The 22,608-nt window shown below is 36.4% G+C and overlaps 1 pseudogene; it reads left to right on the top strand.

Moving 5' to 3' along the window:
• Positions 1-22,608, top strand: part of LOC127847671 (dynein axonemal heavy chain 2-like) — a 133,590-nt pseudogene that overhangs the window by 68,816 nt on the left and 42,166 nt on the right.

The following is a 22,608-nucleotide window of genomic DNA, read 5'->3' on the forward strand; positions in this document are numbered from 1 at the left end:
ATGCCATTTAAATTGTTATCATCTTTTAGTAAGAAAATCCTTTGAAAATTCTGTTACGGCATATATTTTTTCAACAGTTGGTTTGTAGTCATTGTCAATCCAGTCTGACGGTTTTTTATCTGTTCTCAACTTAGTTTGATGAAAATGAGTCCATGTGATATAAGCAAAATTTGATAATAAAGAAAATGCTGTATTATGGCAATTAAGTTAGCTAAAATTTGTTTTATAATCAGTGATCACCTATTATGTTTACAAAATTTCCTTAAAAAACAAATTTTTATGAAACCCATTTTTTGTTTAAATAATTTTCAACTAGAGGTAGCACACCTTTTAACTCTGTTCACACTCAGAATCAAAGTTAAAATTGCTATATGTAATGATCATAAAACCAGATCCTGCGAGTTACTCCCAGGCTGCTCAGGTTTGGTTTTGTGCTGTTTGCTTCTTATCAGTTTCATAGCTTCGGAAATGAAGCCTTTTAACCCTTTCAGTGCAGGAACCGAATTTTGAAGGCCTTTGCAAACAGTTTGGATCCAGATGAGACGCCACAAAACGTGGCGTCTCATCAGGATCCAAACTGTTTGCTATTCTGATAATATTCTTTGAAAAAAATCGAAGAAAATGCTAATTTTAGAAATTCAGCAGACGACATTTTAGCAGACGACAAATTTCCCAGCATGCAAAGGGTTAAACTGGAACCTATGAAGAAATGTCCTAAATTATATTTGATTTTCAAAGGGAGTACAAATGTGTATCTGAGCGTAAAAGGGTTAACATATGGCTCTCATTATCTCCGCAGAATTTGGCCAAGAAGGTGTTCACGCTGTACTCCTTGGCCATGCAGCAGCTGTCCAAACAAGACCACTACGACTTCGGGCTTCGAGCCCTAGTCTCCGTGCTGAGATACGCCGGAAGGAAGAAGCGCTCCAATCCAAACATGCCAGACGAGGAGGTAAGTATGAGGCTGACTCTGGGAAAAGGCGGCTTAATGCATATGCCTAAAGTATTGTCCCAGATTAGCCTGTGCAGTCTGCTCAGGCTAATCAGGGACAACATTTTTCGCCTTTACTGGATCGTTTATTCGAAGAGAATTCTTTTAAAGCAAGATACGCGTAAGTGATGCATCTGATTAGCCTGATAATATTCTTGTATGTAAGTGTAGTTTTGTATCAATTTTTATGTCTCCCAGTCTATACTGGGGGACGTAATGTTTTTGCCCTGTCTGTTTGTTGCGTCAAACTTTAACATTAGCCATAACTTTTGCAATATTGAAGATAACAACTAGATATTTGGCATGCATGTCTATCTCATGGAGCTGCACATTTTGAGTGATGAAAAGTCAAGGTCAAGGCCATCCTTCAAGGTCAAAGGTCAAATATATGGGGGGGGGGGACATAATGTTGCACAAGCACATCTTGTTTAAATGTGAATTCTTACTTTTTATGCTAACAAAATTATACATTATAGCATATTTCAGCAAAATAGGCATGTTAAAAAAATTAGACTTAAGGAATTTAATGAATTTTGTTAGTTTTCAAAATACTTTTGTGAATACTTAATCCATATGAGTCGTGTTTTGAGAAAACTGGGCATAATGCATGTGCGTAAAGTGTCATTCCAGATTAGCCTGTGCAGTCTGCACAGGCTAATCAGGGACGACACTTTCCGCCTAAAATTGATTTTCGGTAAGGAAGGACTTCCTTGAAACTAAAAATACCATAAAAGCGGAAAGTGTCTTCCCTGATTAGCCTGTGCAGACTGCACAGGCTAATCTGGGAAGACACTTTACACACATGCATTACGCCCAATTTTCTCAGAACAAGACACATATTCAATTTGACCCATACTTTCTCTGCAGATTCTTCTGCTGTCAATGAAGGACATGAACATTGCCAAGCTGACCTCAGTGGACTTGCCGCTGTTCAATGGAATCATGTCAGATCTGTTCCCGGGAATTGAGACGCCATCCATTGATTACTCCAAGGTGAGCATTGAGAGGAAGTTCTTTAACTGAGCCTTTCTGTTGGAAAACTGGGCTTAATGCGTGTGGGTAAAGTATCCTCCAAGATTTTGGGGTGACGCTTTCCTCCTGAACTGGATTTTTGCTTAGAAGAGAGTACCTTTAAATAAAAAAAGCACACCATAAAAGTAGAAAGTATTGCCCTTGATTAGCCTATGGGGACTGCACAGGCTAATCTGGGAAGAAACTTTAAGCACATGGATTAAGCCCAAGTTTCCCACAGTGAAAGTTCACAAAATGATGATTTGAAAACCTTTATGAAACAACTCAGGTCATTTTCCCCAAGCAAACTCACATTTTTATGCCCCCAGATCGAAAGATCGAGGGTATATTGTTTTTGGCCTGTCTGTCTGTCTGTCTGTCATTGTGCGTGTCTGTCACCAAACTTAAACCTTGGTTAAAGTTTTGCAATAACTTTTGCAATTTTGAAGATAGCAACATGATATTTGGCATGAAGCTGCACATTTTCAGTGATGAAAGGTCAAGGTCATCCTTCAAGGTCAAAGGTCAAATATATTGCTTCAAAGCAGCGCAGTAGGGGGCATTGTGCTTCTGACAAACACATCTCTTGTTGTATAACATTTACTGAGGGGGTATACAAGGTTTAAAAAGTGTCAAAACATTTAAGGTGGTGATATAATTCTTAGTTTGGTAGATAATTTTGCTCTCTAAACTTTGAAAATTATGGCAGAACACTGAAACTGTTGATATTTGTTTATAAGTATGACATTTTAATCTATAATAAAAACTTGTTATAGTTAAATTAAAGTGATAATTTATTACTTACTTTTTTCTGCAAACATATTTTTTACTATTTAGGTGTAATAAACAAAAGATCATTACTTTTGATGGAAATTCTTTCAGATCATTGAAGATCATTCAGATCATAATGTCCCGAAGGAATCTGAATTGTATAACCTAAGTCTGAATAATCTGAATTTGACCACACAAAAAAATTGTGTATGCCCTTTTTGAGATAAATATCAATTTATAATGTGGGGCCTTTGCCCTTTTTATGTTAAAGCCACATATATTCTCAAAATCAACAAATATTTCCAAAAATATTAACCCATAAAAAATCAGTGTTCCTTATAGCAAGATCCAAAATTTCAACGCTAGATCTGGTATAACATAGATTAAACGAGATAGACAATGCTTGTTTTTATTTTTTGTGTCACAATATACTCCATGTGAATTTCCCACGACAAGGAAACTGGGGCAGCTCATGAAGACTACGTCGTAAAATGTTCAGATATCATGGCTGATTTTGAGCATTTATGTGGCTTTAACATTTTTACATCATTATTGAGAGTATATTCATATTTTGGACAGGTTTGTTTACTATGCTTAATAGGGCAGGTAATAAGAGTCTTAATTACTGTATATTGTCATTTTTGGATGGATTCTGAGTCAAAAGTTTGATACCCAGTTGTGGTTTTATTGTTTGCTGACTTTTTGCTGTTTTGTTTCTATCAACTTCTCATTTTTTTATGCCCCAAAAATGTGGCATATAGTTTTTGAACTGTCCGTTAGTCTCTACGTCCAAAAACTTTAACATAGCCCATAACTTTTGCAATATTGAAGATAGCAACTTCATATTTGGCATGCATGTGTATCTCATGGAGCTGCACATTTTGAGTGGTGAAAGGTCAAGGTCAATGTCAGCCTTCAAGGTCAATAGTCAAATATATGGCTTCAAAGCGGCGCATTAGGGGACATTGTGTTTCTGACAAATACATCTTTTGTTTATTATATTTTATTTGAATTACTCAATGTAAGTTTTATTAAAATGCATTTATGTAACAAAAACAATTACATTGCAATAGGAATTTATATGTCCTTGCCATAGTCCGTTTAAAAAGCACTTCAAAAGCACTTGTTTTTTACGCTCACTTCCAGTTAAAAAATTTACCCTGACTTCTTTTTTTTATTGCTTTCATTGACTTTCAAATTAAAAATTGGTTGCTGACTTTGATTAAAGAACATCATTAAACACACATTTCTTTAAAAAAATTGTTTTAGAAATATACTTACTTTTATGAATTGCTTTGGTACATGCATTTTGATATGCATGGGTTGCTTCTTGAAGGTATATAGCAAATATTCCTACAATTTATTTCTTGAATTAGAAACAATTTCAGTTGGCTTCATGCAGTAATTGTTTTTAAATTTAATGTGAAGATGTTTTAGTAAAGTGTTTTTGTTAAAAGAATATAATTTACATTGCAGTAGGAATTTAGATTCCCTCTTTAACCTCAATTCAAATGACTTCCAGTTAAAGAACGCGATCATAGACGAGCTCAAGGCCCGTAACCTCATGGTCAACGACCACTCAATCACCAAGGTGATCCAACTGTACGAGACGAAGACCTCGCGTCACTCTGTGATGATCGTTGGAGGCACACAGTCGGCCAAGTCCACAACGTGGAAGGTCCTGCAGGGCTCCATGACGGCCCTTAATAAGGTCCCAGAGATGAGCGCCACCTACCAGGTTGTCAAGGTAATAACAATAATCCAATCATCAGTTCTACAGAAAAAAAAGATGTTTATTTACCTTAAAGTATTTTATTTGAAAAAAAGATTAACACCATTTAATTGCCTTTGGGTGTAAAGTGTTTGATGCAAATGGAGTTGGAGTATGTACTTTACTTCTTGGTACATATGAGTCTGGAACTGGGAAAACTGGGCTTTACACAAGTGCATAAAATGTTGGCCCAGATTAGCCTTTCAGTCTGCACAGGCTTTTCAGGGACGAATTTTTATGCCCCCTTTCAAAGAAAAGGGGGCATACAGTGATCGGACTGTCCGTCTGTCTGTCCGTCTGTCTGTCTGTCCGTCTTTCCGTCACACTTTGCGTTAAGGTTTCGAAAAATGCTCATAACTTCTATGTCCCTTGAGATATAACCTTCATATTTGGTATGCATGTGTATCTAGACATGGCCTTTCCATATGCACAAATTTTTTTACCCCTGTGACACAGCAAGAATTTTAATTGGCAAAAGTGAACCTGCTTTTACAGGACTATCAGCTCAACTCCAAATCCACAATAATTCACAATCACCGTCTTTACACAGCAAGATTATAGTTGGACTCATGAAAAATGAATTTCCTCTTTACACGACTTTCCACCCAACTCCAAAGCCTCAAATATTAACCCTTTCCCTTTCAGAAGCAAAGTGAAAATGGCTTTGTGCAAAAAGCATAAAACCATAACAGCCTGCGTGTAACTCGCAGTCTGTTCAGGTTTTATGCTGTTTGCTGCTCATCAGTAACTTAGAGTGGGATATAAAGCCTTTAAAACTTGAATTAAGTAAGAAAGGTCTTTGATTAAATTTAACTTTCTTTGGTGCTACAAATGCATCAAAATGCATCTGTGAGTGGTAAAGGGTTAACAAACACAATCTTCACACAGCAAGAATGATACTTTATGGTTGGACTCAAACGTGAACTTGTTTCCTGATTGCAGGACTTCCCACTCAACCCGAAGGCCCTCTCTCTGGGAGAACTGTACGGGGAGTTTGACCTGAACACCAACGAGTGGACGGATGGAATCCTGTCCAGTGTTATGAGACAGACCTGTGCAGGTAAACAATCCAGTGTTTCTTTATGCATAGAAACATAGATATGAGCCTGGGGCCTGTCTTATCAAACATCGTACGACATTCTCACCTTAGGATGCAATTTTCGAAGCACCATATAAACGTAACCGTCGCATTTATAATTACTTTTGTTGAACATTTCCATTCATTTCCAAAGAAGCTGTCTAATATCCTTTATATTTGAAACATACAAATTATAATCACTTATATGTCTAAATTACAAAATGCAATCATAAGTTAACAATGTCATACGATCTTTGATAAGATGGACCCCTGGTTCTGGGAAATATGGGCTTAATGCATGTGCATAAAGTGTTGCCACTGATTAGCCTGCGCAGTCCACACAATCTAATCAGGGATGACATTTGCTGCTTTTATATAATAATAATAATAATAATAATAATAATAATAATAATTTATAGCATTTAATTTTTAAAGGAAGTCTCTTCCAAATGAGAATCCATTCTATGTGGAAAGTGTTGTCCTTGATAAGCCTGTGCAGACTGCACACTGCGCAGGCTAATCTGGAACGACACTTTACACACATGAATTAAGAGTCTTCCCAGAAGTGGGCTTATTACATTTACACAGGTATAGAGTTTATGAGTTGTACTGTTGGTCCACCAGTTTGGGCATTCAAAACTGAATACTTGTAATACTCTTTATACACATGCATTAAGCCCAGTTTTCCCAGAATGAGGCTAAAATTAATACTTGTATGTCACTTCACCCACATGTATTAAGCCCAGTTTTCCCAGAATGAGGCATATTAGTATTCAAAACTGTTTTGGCATTCAGATGAGAAGCCTGATGAGAAGTGGCTGGTGTTTGACGGCCCCGTAGACACGCTGTGGATCGAGAGCATGAACTCCGTGATGGACGACAACAAGATCCTCACTCTCATCAACGGCGAGCGTATTTCCATGCCCGACCAAGTCTCTCTGCTCTTTGAGGTTAGTTTGCTCAGGATGCATGTTTTATTGCGTTTATTTTACCCCCATAAAATGCTTATTGGGAGGGGGTTGATATGAAATAGCATACCATGAAACTCCTACAAAGTCTCTCTCCTCTTTGAGGCTGGTTTGCTCAGGATGCATGCTGTAATGTATTTATTTTACCTCCATCAAATGTTAATTGGGTGATGACTGACCAAGTTTTTCTCCTCTTTTAGGTTTTGTTTGCTAAGGGTGTACGCTGTATTGTATTTATTATATTCCATCAAATCCCAAATTTGGGAGGGGGTGTATTGGATATAGCTAACAATGAAACTCAAGAAACTCTATCAGGAGATGTATTCTTGTTCTTTTCCACTTCTTTTACAACAGAACACCAACTATAAACATAAAATCATTAAAACTGGGATCATGGCATTAGAACGGTCAATCCAAAGCTTAACCTTACACTTACCCCAGAATGAATCACATACCAAGTTTATCCTATACCATGTGACAACTTTGTTTATCCTATACCATGTGACGACTGCTTATCCTATATCAGGTAGATAATCTAGAACTACTATGAATGTGTTTATCCTATACCATGTGACGACTATGTTTATCCTATACCATGTGACGACTGTGTTTATCCTATACCATGTGACGACTGTGTTTATCCTATACCATGTGACGACTGTGTTTATCCTATACCATGTGACGACTATGTTTATCCTATACCATGTGACAACTGTGTTTATTCTATACCATGTGCTGACTTTGTTTATCCTATACCACGTGATGACTGTGTTTATCCTATACCAGGTAGATTGTCTAGGCCTGTTATGACTGTGTTTATCCTATACCATGTGACAACTGTGTTTATCCTATACGATGTGATAACTATGTTTATCCTATACCATGTGACGACTGTGTTTATCCTATACTATGTGACGACTGTGTTTATATTATACTATGTGACGACTGTGTTCATCCTATACCATGTGACGACTGTGTTCATCCTATACCATGTGACAACTGTGTTTATCCTATACCAGGTGGGTGACCTGGCTGTAGCCTCTCCTGCTACTGTGTCCCGCTGCGGGATGGTGTTTGCGGACTACATTGACCTTGGATGGAAACCGTATGTTGAGTCATGGCTGCAGAAGAAACAGTCTAAGGTCAGCAATATTCTTTTTGTTGATTGCTGGTCATTTAGGGATCAGCATTTTAATATTTTCAGATATATTATGGATTTTTAAAATTTCATTGACATTTGGCTGATTAGTAAAATCTGGTTTTTTGGATGGATTAAAATCTGTGGATTTTTTTATAATGATAGATATTAATGTTTATTGAACATCTACTTTTGTAGTTTATCAGATCCACAAAAGTTGATGAAAATGAAAGTTTGACAAGAATGAATATTGAATGGTTAAAAAAACTATTCCACTGAAAAGAAAAGTTACAGTATTGAAAACTATTTGATATTTGGCTTACATTTTGTTTCCATTAAATGCAGGCCTTGGTGGAAGAACTGCGGCGTCTAATTGACAAATACTTTGACAAGATCCTGGAGTTCAAGAAACGTAACTGCTTCGAACTCGTGCCGGCAGCCGAGCTCAACATAGTAGCCTCCCTTTGCAGGCTCTTTGATTCCCTGGCAACAGAAGAAAATGGGGTAGGGGTGTCATTTTGAATGTTTATTGTAGAATGCTTTAATTCACAATGACACATTTGGAAATTTATCCTTCAAAATGATGGCAATTTCATTGATTCACAAATTCATAAATTTGTGTCATCATTAAGATGCAAACTTTAAACTGAGAGTAAAAATATGTGTAAAACTTGTTATGGTACATTATGATTTATTTAAACCTCTTTGTATTTCTGAAAGTTTGGCCATGGTTTTGTATATAAATCATTTTTTTTTGTACATTAAAGTCAACAAAAATTACTAAAAAATGTGTATTTATAAATTATAAGAATGACCAAACAGGATTTATATACCTATTAAAAGATTTTTTCTAACTTAATAAATTTCGCAATAATGTTTTAAACAGCCTGTAAGGGCATTTTTCTTACTTAAACATAAACAATTGCAATGCTTGCAATTTGTACACTTAGGTGGATGAGAACAACAAAGAGAACTCCCATTGCATCATGGAACTGTGGTTCCAATTCTGCATGATATGATTGATTTGTATTTCCTCATTTTCAGTCATGATTATATATTATATTATATACTATCATATACTTAATTTGTACACTTAGGTGGATGAGAACGACCAAGAGAACTTTGTGCGTGTCGTGGAGCTGTGGTTCCAATTCTGCTTGATCTGGTCGCTGTGCTGCACAGTTGACGAGGAGGGACGCAAGAAGATTGACACGTACATCCGCGAGATGGAGGGAACCTTCCCGAACAAGGACTCCATCTATGAGTATTATGTGGACCCCAAGGGCAAGACCTGGGTGCACTGGGAGGAGAAACTGAAGCATGGCTGGAAGTACAACCCCAGGTGAGAAGATACTGTAAAATCATTAATATTTGTCTTTATGAAATTCCATGCTTTAAAAAAAAATATTTATGCCCCCCTTCGAAGAAGAGGGGGTATATTGTTTTGCACATGTCGGTCTTTTCACCAAATGGTTTCCGGATTATAACTCAAGAATGCTTTGGCCTAGGATCTTGAAACTTCATAGGTACATTGATCATAACTGGCAGATGACACCTATTGATTTTCAGGTCACTAGGTTAAAGGTCAAGGTCACAGTGACTCAAAACAGTTAAATAGTTTCCGGATAATAACTTAAGAACGCTTAGGCCTAGGACCATGAAACTTCATAGGTACATTGATCATGACTGGCAGATGACGCCTATTGATTTTCAGGTCACTAGGTCAAAGGTCAAAGTCACAGTGACTCGAAACAGTAAAAGGTTTTCCGGATGATAACTCAAGAACGCTTAGGCCTAGGATCATGAAACTTTATAGGTACATTGATCATGACTGGCAGATGACCCCTATTGATTTTCAGGTCACTAGGTCATGGTCACATTGACCCGAAGCAGTAATATGGTTTTTAACGTATTCACACAATGGCTGCCACTACAACTGACAGCCCATTTTGGGGGCATGCATGTTTTACAAACAGCCCTTGTTTTAATTTGTTCTTAGGTTGGAGATTTTTTTTATAAGCAGAAAATCAGTCATTTTGCATAGGCTAATCATGAACGACACTTTCTGCCTAAACTTGATTTATGCTAAGAAGAGACTTCCTTAAAAAAAATATCCATAAAAGCGGAAAGTATTGTCTCTATAAGCCTATGCTGACTGTGCAGGTCTATCTGACTCTTTACGCACATGCCCAATTTATCCAGAGAGTTGCTAATTGATTATGACCCATTTTTTCCCACAGTCTGCCATTCTTCAAGCTCATGGTCCCTACAGTTGACACAGTTCGCTACCAGTACCTGACTCAGACGCTGATCAAGAACCTGTGTCCTGTGATGCTCGTAGGTCCAGTCGGAACCGGAAAGACCTCAGTCGCGGAAAACACGCTCGGAAAACTGGACCCGAAATCTTACAGTGTTCTCACAGTGAACATGTCTGCTCAGGTAACAATATTAGTGATTTTATTATTAATTTTATTTGTAAGTTGAACTTAAATAGTTCTGGAGATATTAATTTGCGAAAAACTTGGAAAGCTTTAAGTCCTTGGCACATATCTGACTTTGCCTCAAATGTATCATTTTATTATCATTTCAAATGCAGTTGAGAAGTGAACCCAATAGAAAAACTATTATTCAGCAAAAACAAATTCAAACATCAATACAAATTTTATGTGTACCATTTCAGACATCATCCATCAATGTCCAAGACATCAACTCCGTAAAGAGTGGCAAATACCTTATACTGTTTGATAGGGAAACAAACATCACACACATCACATTTTATCTGTACCAAATCAGACTTTGTCAAACAATGTCCAAGAAATCATCTCCAGTTGAGAAGACAACCCCAAGAGAAAAACTGTTTTACTCAGCATGAAGTTCAAAGTCAAACATACCCTTTTTAGCTGTACCATTTCAGACGACACTAAACAATGTCCAAGACAACATCTCTTATACAGCACAAATGCTGAATACTGTTTAAACAGGGAAAAAACTGTTTTCTACAGAATTAAAAAAAATTACCAAAACAAAATACCTTAATATTGTACCTGTACAATTGAAGAAGTCATCAAACAATGTCAAAGACATTATCTCTCTAGAAGAGTGGAAATTATCTAATAGTGTTTGATAGGGCAGAATAACAAACTGTTTCATTCATAAAAAATTAAAACATTAAAAAAACTTATTTATTTCAACTTTGCTGTTTCAGACGTCATCAAACAATGTCCAAGACATCATTGAGAGCCGAGTGGAAAAACGAACCAAGGGCGTGTACGTGCCGATAGGCGGCAAGAAACTGCTGACATTCATGGACGACTTCAACATGCCCGCCAAGGACACGTTCGGTTCCCAGCCGCCCCTGGAACTCATTAAACTGTGGCTCGACTACGGCTTCTGGTACGACAGGGAGAAACAGACCCAGAAGTATATCAAGGTTAGTTTAAACCTGTTCATTTTAACTCAATAGCATGGGGAGAATGGGGTTTATTCAAATGCTTATTCTTGAGTCCGTTTCCTGGGTATACAATAATAAGAACCAGTACTTGGTGTCTTCGAGGGAGATCTAAAGAACCTTTTTATATTGGGGATTGAGCCCATGACCTCGTGGTTGCTAGGCGGACAGCATATCCATTATGCCATGGTGGCCTATATTAAAGTTGGTGAAGGCTTACACTACAATTGACTCGCATCAATCGAAAATAGAGTTTTATGCAATATGTGGCCAGCGCAGCTCCAGACCAGCCTGCGAGTTTGCATAATCTTGTCAGGAGCTAAGCTGTCCGTTTATGAGACTAAAAAAAATTGCATGACTTCATAGCGTGCCAGTTAGTTCCTTACAAACCTGCATAACTGTGGAGATATGTTGGCTGTAAGACCCATTTTCGCATGGCGCGGCTTAATTATCAGTTGCTGATTTATTGGACCTTAAAATATTATAAAATATAAAGGTTATTTAAATGTTAATATTCTATTTGTTTGCTATTAGAAGTCATCTAATGTCATCAAAAATAAATAACATAAAGCAGTTTTGACCCATTTTTTTTTATATCAATCAGGCAAGAAGTCTAAAGGGCTCCTTGTGGTTTAGCCAATTAAAAAACAATTTGCTTATGACAGTATGCAATAACATTAAGAGGCAATAAATAATTAATTCTCTACAAGATATTTAGTCAATACTAAAACGAATCCTCTATTTTATGTGTTAAAATTCATAATACCAATTGATTGAAGTTTCTCTCTTTTGCGTGCAAGTTAGTTACTGTACCCATTTTGAATGTAGTTTACCATGTATTGCGTGCACCTGTTTTTTTACTTCCAAAATGGAGAAAATTATTTCAAGACTATAAAACTAGCAAATCAGAATGCCATTTTACTATTGCGCAATCAATTAAGCTTTGTTTTGTATTAAAAGAAGGAACTATTTGTTTAGTCAGGAGCTTAGGTTGCAAATAACTATATTTTTGAGACTTTAAAGGGACTGTCAACCACGACGACGAAGAAAAGAAAAGTTGTAAAATACCGTATTTTTATACATTTTTTGGTTAATATTGATTAAAATATCACGACTGGTATATTACATTACTTGAAAAAAGTTTTTAAGTTTTCATATTTTCAGTATATTTGGTAATAAATTGTACAGGGTATGTCTACCAGGTAACTATCAGTTAATTATAAATAACGCCAGTAGGTTGATCATCATAGTCACGTGGTAAACCCAGGAATGCGTAGTGAATTGTATATATTTTATATATAAAATGATCAATCTACTTGCGTTATTTATAGTGTGTAGATCGTTATTTCACCTATTTTCACGATGTACTTTTGATTTCACATCGCGAAATTTTATTACCGAATATACTGAAAATATGAACTTTTTCAAGTAATGTAATATACCAGTCGTGATATTTTAATCAATATAAACTAACAATTGTAAAAAAAATACGGTATCTTTGAACTTTTCTTTTTTCGTCATTTATGATTGACAGTCCCTTTAAGACTGTTCTCTCTCAGTTATTCCGAATGTAAGTGACTCATACTTTCTCTGTCTGCCTACAGGACATGTTCCTGGTTGTGGCTATGGGTCCCCCAGGCGGTGGCCGACAGCACATCTCCACACGTCTGCAGAGCAAGTTCAATCTCATCAACATGACCTTCCCACATGTAAGTTATGCAGAATGTATGACCCTCGCTCCCCAATTTTAATATCATAAATACATACCTGCTATCCCTAGCTATACCTTCCCAGGTGGAATATCAGCCCCTCTCTGGGAAGAATAGGGTTAATGCATGTGCGTAAAGTGTTGTCCCAGATTAGCCTGTGCAGTCTCCACAGGCTTATCAGGGAAAACTTTTTCCGCTTTCATTATTTTTATTTCATGTTTATTTAAAGTAAGTCTCTTTTAAATGAAATGAAAATACAGTTCAGGCAGGAAGTTTTGTAATTTACTAGCCTGTGCAGACTGCACATGCTGATATGGGATTAAACTTTATGCACTTGCATTTTCATGTTAACAGAAATGCTACATGAAGGTTATACTTTTATCTAGGTGTTGATGTTCCCTTTTACTGTATACGAACAACAATGCTTGAAATTGATTCACATTTGTATCAACCTAAGTTTCTTAAACAATTCTTATGCAACTTCATGAAATGACAGTAAGCATAAACAGAACTTACAGATTTAAGCATAACTACAGATTGATTTGGGACGTAATTCTGCATGTTTTATGAATATTTCAAATTTGACCCACATTTTGACCCACCTATTGTGTACTTTTTATAAACACACAAAAATTGACCAACATTTTAACCCACCTATAGTGCATGTTTTAAAATATAAAATAAAATTGACCCACATTTTGACCCACCTACATCCAAATCCCAGTGTTTTATCAATATTTTTAATTTTCCCCACATTTTGACCCACCTATTTTGCGGCCCCCAGGAGTCGCAGATCAAGCGCATATTCGGCAGCATGATCAACCAGAAACTGCAGAACTTCGAGGAAGAGGTGAAGCCAATTGGGGACATCATGACGCAGGCCACCATCGAGATGTACCAGTCTGTGATCACCAAGTTCCTGCCCACACCCACCAAGATACACTACCTGTTCAACCTCAGGGACATTTCCAGGGTAAGAACTTTTATTGTCTGTGTATTGCTTAGACGGTGATGATTATGATGATGGTGGTGGTGATGATGATGATGATGACGAGGATAATGATGATGAAAAAGACTATGATAATGATGATGATGATGATGATGATGATGATGATGATGATGATGATGATGATGATGATGATGATGATGATGATGATGAAGTCTTTTGATGCAATTGATTTGAACCTGCTAATTAAGTTGGTACAGTGCTGGCCAAGAAATCAGCGGACCAAGGTTTGGATTCCTGTGAAATTATTTCTGCTGCCATTCTCCCCTAGCCTCTTATACAAATAGGGCACTTGTCAGTCTCTGGCTTAAGTATGTGCACTCATAACTGGTACATTAGCATATTATGGAAAAATGATGCAAGAAGGTTAACAAACATCATCATACGACTGAAATATTTTTTTAAACAGCGCATTATCAAAATATTCCACTCCCTCTCCACTCCGTATTAGAATACTGTGGAAAATTGCTAGCAGATTAAGAGACTGTCATTATATTATGGAAATATTTTTCAAAACTGCGCAATATCACCATACCCCCCTTCCCCCCCCCCCCCCCAAAAAAAAAGCTTAAACAATATGTTCAAACTCAATATGCCATTGCATCCTGCAGGTATTTCAAGGACTTCTTCGTGCAGACAAAGACTTCCACGACACCCGCCACGCCATGACCCGACTCTGGATCCACGAGTGCTTCCGCGTGTTCTATGATCGACTCATCGACGATCACGACAAGGAGAACTTCATCCAGATAATCACTGAGAAGCTCGGGGTTCTGTTCGACCAGACCTTCCACAACATCTGTCCCAACAGGCAGCCGCCTATCTTTGGTATGAAAGCAGTTTATGCTTTTGCTGATCATCTGAAGTATTAACTATATAATGCTATATTCTTAAATCTTTTTGTAAAAAGAAGGCATGTACTTGACACTTATTTGTAATTTCATTTCATCGTTCCCCCAAAAAGACGTAACTCTGTTGCTCTGGTCTCCTTTCTACCATTGAGTAATTAAATGGTTATTAAATTGAATGGGTTTTAATTCCCTTTTATTGCTGTTTGATTTGAGTTGCAATGCAATAAGATTAAATTATATTTACACTTATATATATCATGAATATTGCTGGGCCAAGTGTGAGGTTGAGCTCTCTAAAACCGGTTTAAACCCCCAGTGCTTAGCATTGACCCTTCCAAGACGGTGACCCTAGATTTATTCTACTATGTGTGTATGTTTCGTATTGTGCCGTACTGTTTTGGCAATTGGTTACTTGCAGTAAATAAAGGACCACAAACGTGTATATAATAGAAATGCAATACTGCTGGAGCAACTGGAGTTTCACTTCTTTATATTGATTGTAAAATTGCTAATGTCCAAAATTCTTAATTTGTAAAATAATGTTTGTGTCAATTTTTTTATTAGGGTATGGGTCCAGTACTCATTGAATTTGTAAGGTTTCATTTTCAGGGAATATGAGTCTTGCTAAACTGAAAAATACCAGAGAATTGTATTCATTAAGAAAAGTAAATTATTGTGTTTGTTGTTAAGGGTTTCTTTAAATATGTTAGTTAGTAATTTGTTTTTATGCACCCAAAGGGAAGCATATACTAATCACTTTGTCCATCCTTCTTACTTTCTGTCTGTTATTGTGTCCAGATTCTTGAGTTTAACTTAGGAAGTGTTAAATGGATTCAAATGATTTTTGTGCTATTGTTCTGTTTTGGATATGACTCTCTGAGTATTGAAGTTAATTTTATAAGGTGGTGATAACGAATGCCGTGAGACAATGCAGAGTACAAATATCATAACTCTTACTTCATAGAGTAATTTCCCTTTGTTCATTTCTGTTTTTACAAAGAAAAAATACAACTTGCCTGTTTTCACATACTTTGAACATCAAAATCACACTTGCCTATTTTCACACTTTATACTTAAAAAAAAAAAGTACTTTGGCTCATTCGGCACATACAAAAACAATAGATTTTTTCTCCTTTGAAATCATAGGTTATACATTATTTACAATTCAAATCCATGCGCCCTTCATAGTAAACTTGTTTTGTTGTTAAGTGGTTGATAATTTTGTAGAATTGTTCTCAGTGGGAATCTTATCTTATGCCTTATGGACTATCATGCAAACAAAATGTTGGGTTAGATGTTAAATTGTCTGCTGAAGCGTTTAATTAGTTAAAACTTTGTGTTCTCCTGAAATGTTAATTAAATAAGGCATGCAATTTGTGAGTTAATTACAAGTGTATTGATTAACAGACATATTGTTAATTCCCTTTTAACTGTATTATGAATGTTGGAAACTTACACAAAAAAACATGTTTTCTACAATGTGTTTGCCAGGCGATTATCGTGAAACTGGTATGTATTTCTTGTATGCAAGAAAATAAGATGTAAAATCATTAAGCTAGCGAACATGTACCAAATAAATGCATGTTAAATGCATGGCGCGATAGAACATACTATTACATGTATATACGCTGCTTATTTATTTTCCGTGAAGAAACAAAAGTTAATTAAATTGGTTAAACAATTTATTGTTGTAGTTAGCAGTGACTTTGGCTTTATATATTACAGCCTCAGTGCCTTTTTGATTGGGAAAAAGCCTGATGACAATGAAATTGGGAAAAATTAAATATGATTATATGATTATAAATAACAGTATACAAATTGGTCATAAGTGCATGTTTAACTTCTTTCTAAAATGTATATTATAAATTGCTAGGCGGAGAAATTGCAGTATAATAAACTTTTTAATAAACCAAATATTGAATTTATTGGAAAAGTTTGGCACATTTTTTGGGGAAATTTTGCCATTGGGAAACAGCCGTTTTTTATTACTTTTTGCAATTGGGAAACAGCCTGTAGGAGGCTGTTATTTTGGCCAAAAAAATCACTGGTTAGCCATCCTTGATGATTCCTTAAAGCTTTTGTCTTTGGCTCAAACAAAATATTATTACAATACATTATTAGAAAATGTGGATATCTATATGGGATATTTGATGTAGTTAGTAATTGCTAGAAAACATATAATAGAGAATAAATCAGTCATATAAAGATACAAATTTGTGTGAATAGGACTCACTTTTTTTCTTTGTTAGTAGATTTATTTGCTTTGCATGACAGCATATAAAGTAAAGCCCCAATGTTCAGTTCTTTTTGTTACAAAATTCCAAATTTTCCAAAATGAGTGTTTCAATGGCTATGAAGAAGACCATTAAACAATTTGTTTACAGACCCATAAAAAACAATGCAAGAAGATTTGTTTGTAACTTTATATGACAGCTTTTCATATTATTTTTTTTTACAGTTTCCAGACCACTTTTGGAGAAAAATATTTTTACTTTAAACCCTTTCCAATGAAAATATAATACTGTCTCACACAGACACACTCAAATTTTTCATTTATTTTATGCTGATAATAATTTTTACTTTGTATTAACGCTTCCACATTGTACGCTCATTTCAATTTTGTATAATATATCATGTTTTTCAAGGTTGTTGCCAAGCATCTATATGATCATCATCAAATGTGGTTTTTTGAATTGAAATGAGCCTTGCTCTGGGAAAACAGGGCTTAATGCATGTGTGTATAGTGTTGTCCAAGATTAGCCTGTGCAGTCTGCACAGGCTAATCTTGGACAACACTTTCCGCTTTCATGGAATTTTTTGTTTAGAGTAAGCCACTTTTAAAAGAAAATCAAGTCTATTCGAACATTGATGTCCCTTATGCGCCTGCGCAGACTGCACAGGCTATAAGCTGAAACAGCACTTTAGGCACATGCATTTAGTTTTTCCAGAGCATGGCACAAATAAAAGGAGAAGCGATCAGACGGTAACTGATTACTTATTATCTGTTATGATAATCACCCAGAGAAGATTAGGGGAAAGAGTATTTATAATAGGGATTTATCTGTTAAAGAAGTTCTTTAACATTTCACTACTTAACACAAAATTATAATACCATCATTTCACAGGACTGTGGCGGCGTTAATTAATACGCCAGTGATGAAGAGGCACTGAATTAAAATACCTTTGAGTATTCTTATAATCTTCTCCAAAGACACCATGTACTGGTTCTACCCAGGAAACCGACTCATGAGTTTGTCAATAGGCCTAGGGCTTGTGATGATATAAGCAGTGTTCATGGGTAGTTTGGCTATTATCTACTGAAAAAATTATATGAGCTACGTTATGGGAAAACTGGTCTTAAGTCATGTGCGTAAGGTGAAATCCCAGACTAGCCTTTACAGTCAGCACAGGCTAATCAGGGACAACACTGTCCGATTTAATTACATTTTGTGTTTAAAGGAGGTCGCTTCTAAACAAATAACCAGTGTAAGTGGAAAGTTTTTTCCCTGATTAGCCTGTGTGGACAGCCTGTGTGGACAGCACAAGGTGATCTGGGATTAAGCTACGCACATTTATGAAGCCCAATTTACCCAGAACGCAATTTATATATATGAGTCGCGTTCTGAGAAAACTGGGCATAATGCATCAGGGACTTTTCACCTAAATTGGATTCTTTGTAAGAAGAGACTTCATTTAACCGAAAAAAGTCATAAAAGGGGAAAATGCCGTCCCTGATTAGCCTGTGCAGACTGCACAGGCTAATCAGGGATGAAACTTTAGGCACATGCATTATGCCCAGTTTTCTCAAAACGCGACACATTTATTAAGCCAAATTTTCCCAGAACACAACTCATGAATACATGGAGCTAGAATAAATAGGTTAAACATGTCATTTCTAGGTGACTACTACGGCACAAACAACGTCTACGAGGACATTACAAACATCGTCCAGCTGAAGAAGTTGATGCAAGACAAGCTGGAAGACTACAATGAGACGCCCGGCGTGGTCCGCATGGACCTAGTGCTGTTCAGGGACGCCATTGAACACAGTAGGAATGTTTGGAGATTTTATTTAAAGCCATTAACACTCAAAATCAACAAATATTTCGGACAACATTTCGAAATATAAAGTTACCACATAAAAAATCAATGTTCATTATAGCAATAGCCAAAATTTAAACGCTAGATGTGGTCTGGCAACATAGATTTAATGTGATACAAATTCCTTGTTTTTGTTTTTTAACGTTTTGAGATTTTATTTAACCATTTCTTGCTCAAAAGCAAAATGAAAATGGCTATATGCAACCAGCATGAAACCAGAACAGCCTGTGAGTAACCCCATAGGCTGTTTAGGTTGTATGCTGTTTGCTGCTCGTCAGTATCTAAGGAAATGAAGATTTTAAAAATTTAATCTATTAAGAAACGTCTTTAATTTGATCAGATTTTCTGATGGATTTTAAACAGTTTAAAATGTGTCTCTGAGTATTTAAGGCTTTATTGAACATATTTTTTTTTAGCAAATACAGTATGGCGTTTTTAAAAATTGAATTCTTTGGTGGATGTATTAATATTTAACACAGTGGAACAATTTTGAATATTGTTTGAATGAACACAGTATGAACATTTTGAAAATTTTATTATATTCAACAATTTTTGTTTTAAGAATCAAAGCATTTCCTGTTTCTTAATTTCTTTTGATATCCCTTCTGTCCATATGTACATATGAGCCAATCTGCTTTACACATGCATTAAACCCTGTTTTCACAGAGTAAGACTAAAACATTTTTTTCAGTAGATGATTGTGTGTATGTTTTTTTTTTCTTTTTAAAGTTTCCAAGATAGTGAGAGTTATCCGCCAGCCAAGAGGTAACATGCTGTTGGTCGGTATCGGTGGCTCGGGTCGCCAAAGTTTGACGCGGCTTGCTGCAAACATCTGCGAGTACTCAACCTTCCAGATCGAGGTTACAAAGCACTATAGAAAAGCGGAGTTCCGAGACGGTTCGTTGATTTTGTTGTTTTTTGAGGGAATTGTTTTTGGAATGTACTCAGGTGTTAAGTGATCACATTTGGTTCAAGTCAGCTGACATGATCTGAAATGTGAATCATAGGTGTTTTTTGTTAAGGATGAATAGAAAAATATAACTTTTAAGCATATGGAAAGATTAAAACATTGCACTTTCTCTATCATATACAAATATTATTATTGTGTAGCAATGATCTTACAAAAATTATGTTGTTTATACCAAGAGGAGACATCATTTTGCACTAAAAATATGTTTTTATTTTTTTTGCTAAGTTTAGCTAGATTATCAAGATCAGCTAACACGGCTCTGTTTTATATATATATTTCTCTTAACAATATTTGAACTGCAATTTGATTGCAGTTCAAAAAAATGGTCAGTATAAGCTAATCTTCTAATAACAAACTTCAGAATTGTGGAGAAATCAGACTTTTCCAACATAGAATCAAGCATTTGTACACATTTAAACTTTAGCTTAATTTATGGGGGACAACTCTACTAGAACAATCCAGTTAGCCAGTAGGTTGTCACCCCTGAAGAAGAGGCTGTCTAAACTGTCTTGTGCTAATCCTTTTAGACCAAACTCATGCTGATTTAAGCCTCCTTTTTGAGGAAACTGGGCTGAATGTATGTGCTGAAAGTATCGTCCCAGATTAGCCAATGCAGTACCCACAGGCTAATCAGGGACAAAGCTTTCCACCTGGACTTGATTTTGTTAAGAAGAGACTTCATTTTTATCAAAACATTCTGTAAAAGGGCAAAAGTGTCGTGGGACAACACTTTACCCACATGCTTTAACCCTTTCCCACTCCGGAGCAAATTGAAAATGGCTATGTGCAAACAGCATAAAACCAGAACAGCCTGCGAGTAACGTGCAGTCTGTTCAGGTTTTATGCTGTTTGCTGCTCATCAGTATCTTAGGTATGGAGATGAAGCCTTATCCACTTAAATCTAGTAAGAAAGGTCTTAAATTAAATATAACTTTCTAAGGGACTACAGATGCGTGAAAATATGTATCTTAAGTGGTAAAGGGTTAGGCCCAGTTTTCTCAGAACAAGTCTCAATTTAAGCCCAGTTTTCTCAAAACAAGGCTCAATTTAAGCCCTGTTTTTTTCTGAACAAGGCTCAATATAGCCCACTTTTCTCAGAACAAGGCTCAATTTAAGCCCAGTTTTCTCAAAACAAGGCTCAATTTAAGCCCAGTTTTCTCAAAACAAGGCTCAATTTAAGCCCAGTTTTCTCAGAACAAGGCTCAATTTAAGCCCACTTTTCTCAAAACAAGGCTCAATTTAAGCCCAGTTTACTCAGAACAAGGCTCAAATTAAGCCCACTTTTCTCAGAAAAAGGCTCAATTTAAGCCTAGCTTTCTCAGAACAAGTCTCAATTTAAGCCCAGTTTTCTCAAAACAAGGCTCAATTTAAGCCCACTTTTCTCAGAACAAGGCTCAATTTAAGCCCTATTTTCTCAAAACAAGGCTCAATTTAAGCCCAGTTTTCTCAGAACAAGTCTCAATTTGAGCCCAGTTTTCTTAGTACAAGGCTGAATTTAAGCCCAGTTTTCTCAGAACAAGGCTCAATTTAAGCCCACTTTTCTCAGAACAAGGCTCAATTTAAGCCCAGTTTTCTCTGAACAAGGCTCAATTTAAGCCAAGCTTACTCAGAACAAGGCTCAATTTAAGCCTAGTTTTCTCAGAACAAGGCTCAATTTAAGCCCAGTTTTCTCAAAACAAGGCTCAATTTAAGCCCAGTTTTCTCTGAACAAGGCTCAATTTAAGCCCAGTTTTCTCAAAACAAGGCTCAATTTAAGCCCAGTTTTCTCAGAACAAGGCTCAATTTAAGCCAAGTTTTCTCTGAACAAGGCTCAATTTAAGCCCAGTTTTCTCAGAACAAGTCTCAATTTAAGCCCAGTTTTCTCAGAACAAGGCTTAATTTAACCCCAGTTTTCTTTGAACAAGGCTCAATTTAAGCCCAGTTTTCTTAGAACAAGGTTCAATTTGAGCCCTGCCCTATTTCAGATCTGAGGAAGCTGTACTTCCAAGCAGGCGTGGACAACAAGCCAACGGTGTTCCTCTTCAATGACATCCAGGTGGTGGAGGAAGGATTCCTGGAGGACATCAACAACATCCTCAGCAGTGGGGAGGTGCCCAACCTGTACAAGGCAGACGAGTTTGAGGAGGTACTTGGGTTGATAATTTTCAGGGATGATTTTTAGATTATTAATATGGGCTGTGCTCTGTGAAAAGGGGGTTTAATGCATGTGCGAAAAGTGTTGTCCCAGATAAGCCTGTTCAGTCCACACAGGCTTATCAGGGACAACTTTTTCCTCCTAAAGAGACTTTCTTTAAATAACAAATACCATAAAAGCGGAAAGTGATGTCCCTGATTAGCCTGCACAGACTGCACAAGCTAATCTGGGACGACACTACGCACATGCATTAAACAACCTTTTCATAGAGTACGGCTCATATGTTTGCTGATTTCTATTTGAAGTGATGATATTCTATTAATATCAACAGCAGTTGTGGGGTTTACTTAATATTGCACCCTTAGCAGAGTCATGTCTATTGAAGCTAATTTAACCCTTTGCATGCTGGGAAATTTGTCGTCTGCTAAAATGTCGTCTGCTTAATTTCTAAAATTAGCATTTTCTTTGATTTTTTTTCAAATAATATTATCAGAATAGCAAACAGTTTGGATCCTGATGAGACGCCACGTTCTGTGGCGTCTCATCTGGATCCAAACTGTTTGCAAAGGCCTTCAAGATTCGGTTCCCGCACTGAAAGGGTTAAAGACTAAGGTGATTTTTGCTCTTTGAGAATTCAATACTTACTATAAGTTATTATGTG

Source organism: Dreissena polymorpha, chromosome 10 (assembly GCF_020536995.1).
Source record: "Dreissena polymorpha isolate Duluth1 chromosome 10, UMN_Dpol_1.0, whole genome shotgun sequence".
In the NCBI taxonomy this organism is placed as follows: Eukaryota; Metazoa; Mollusca; class Bivalvia; order Myida; family Dreissenidae; genus Dreissena; species Dreissena polymorpha.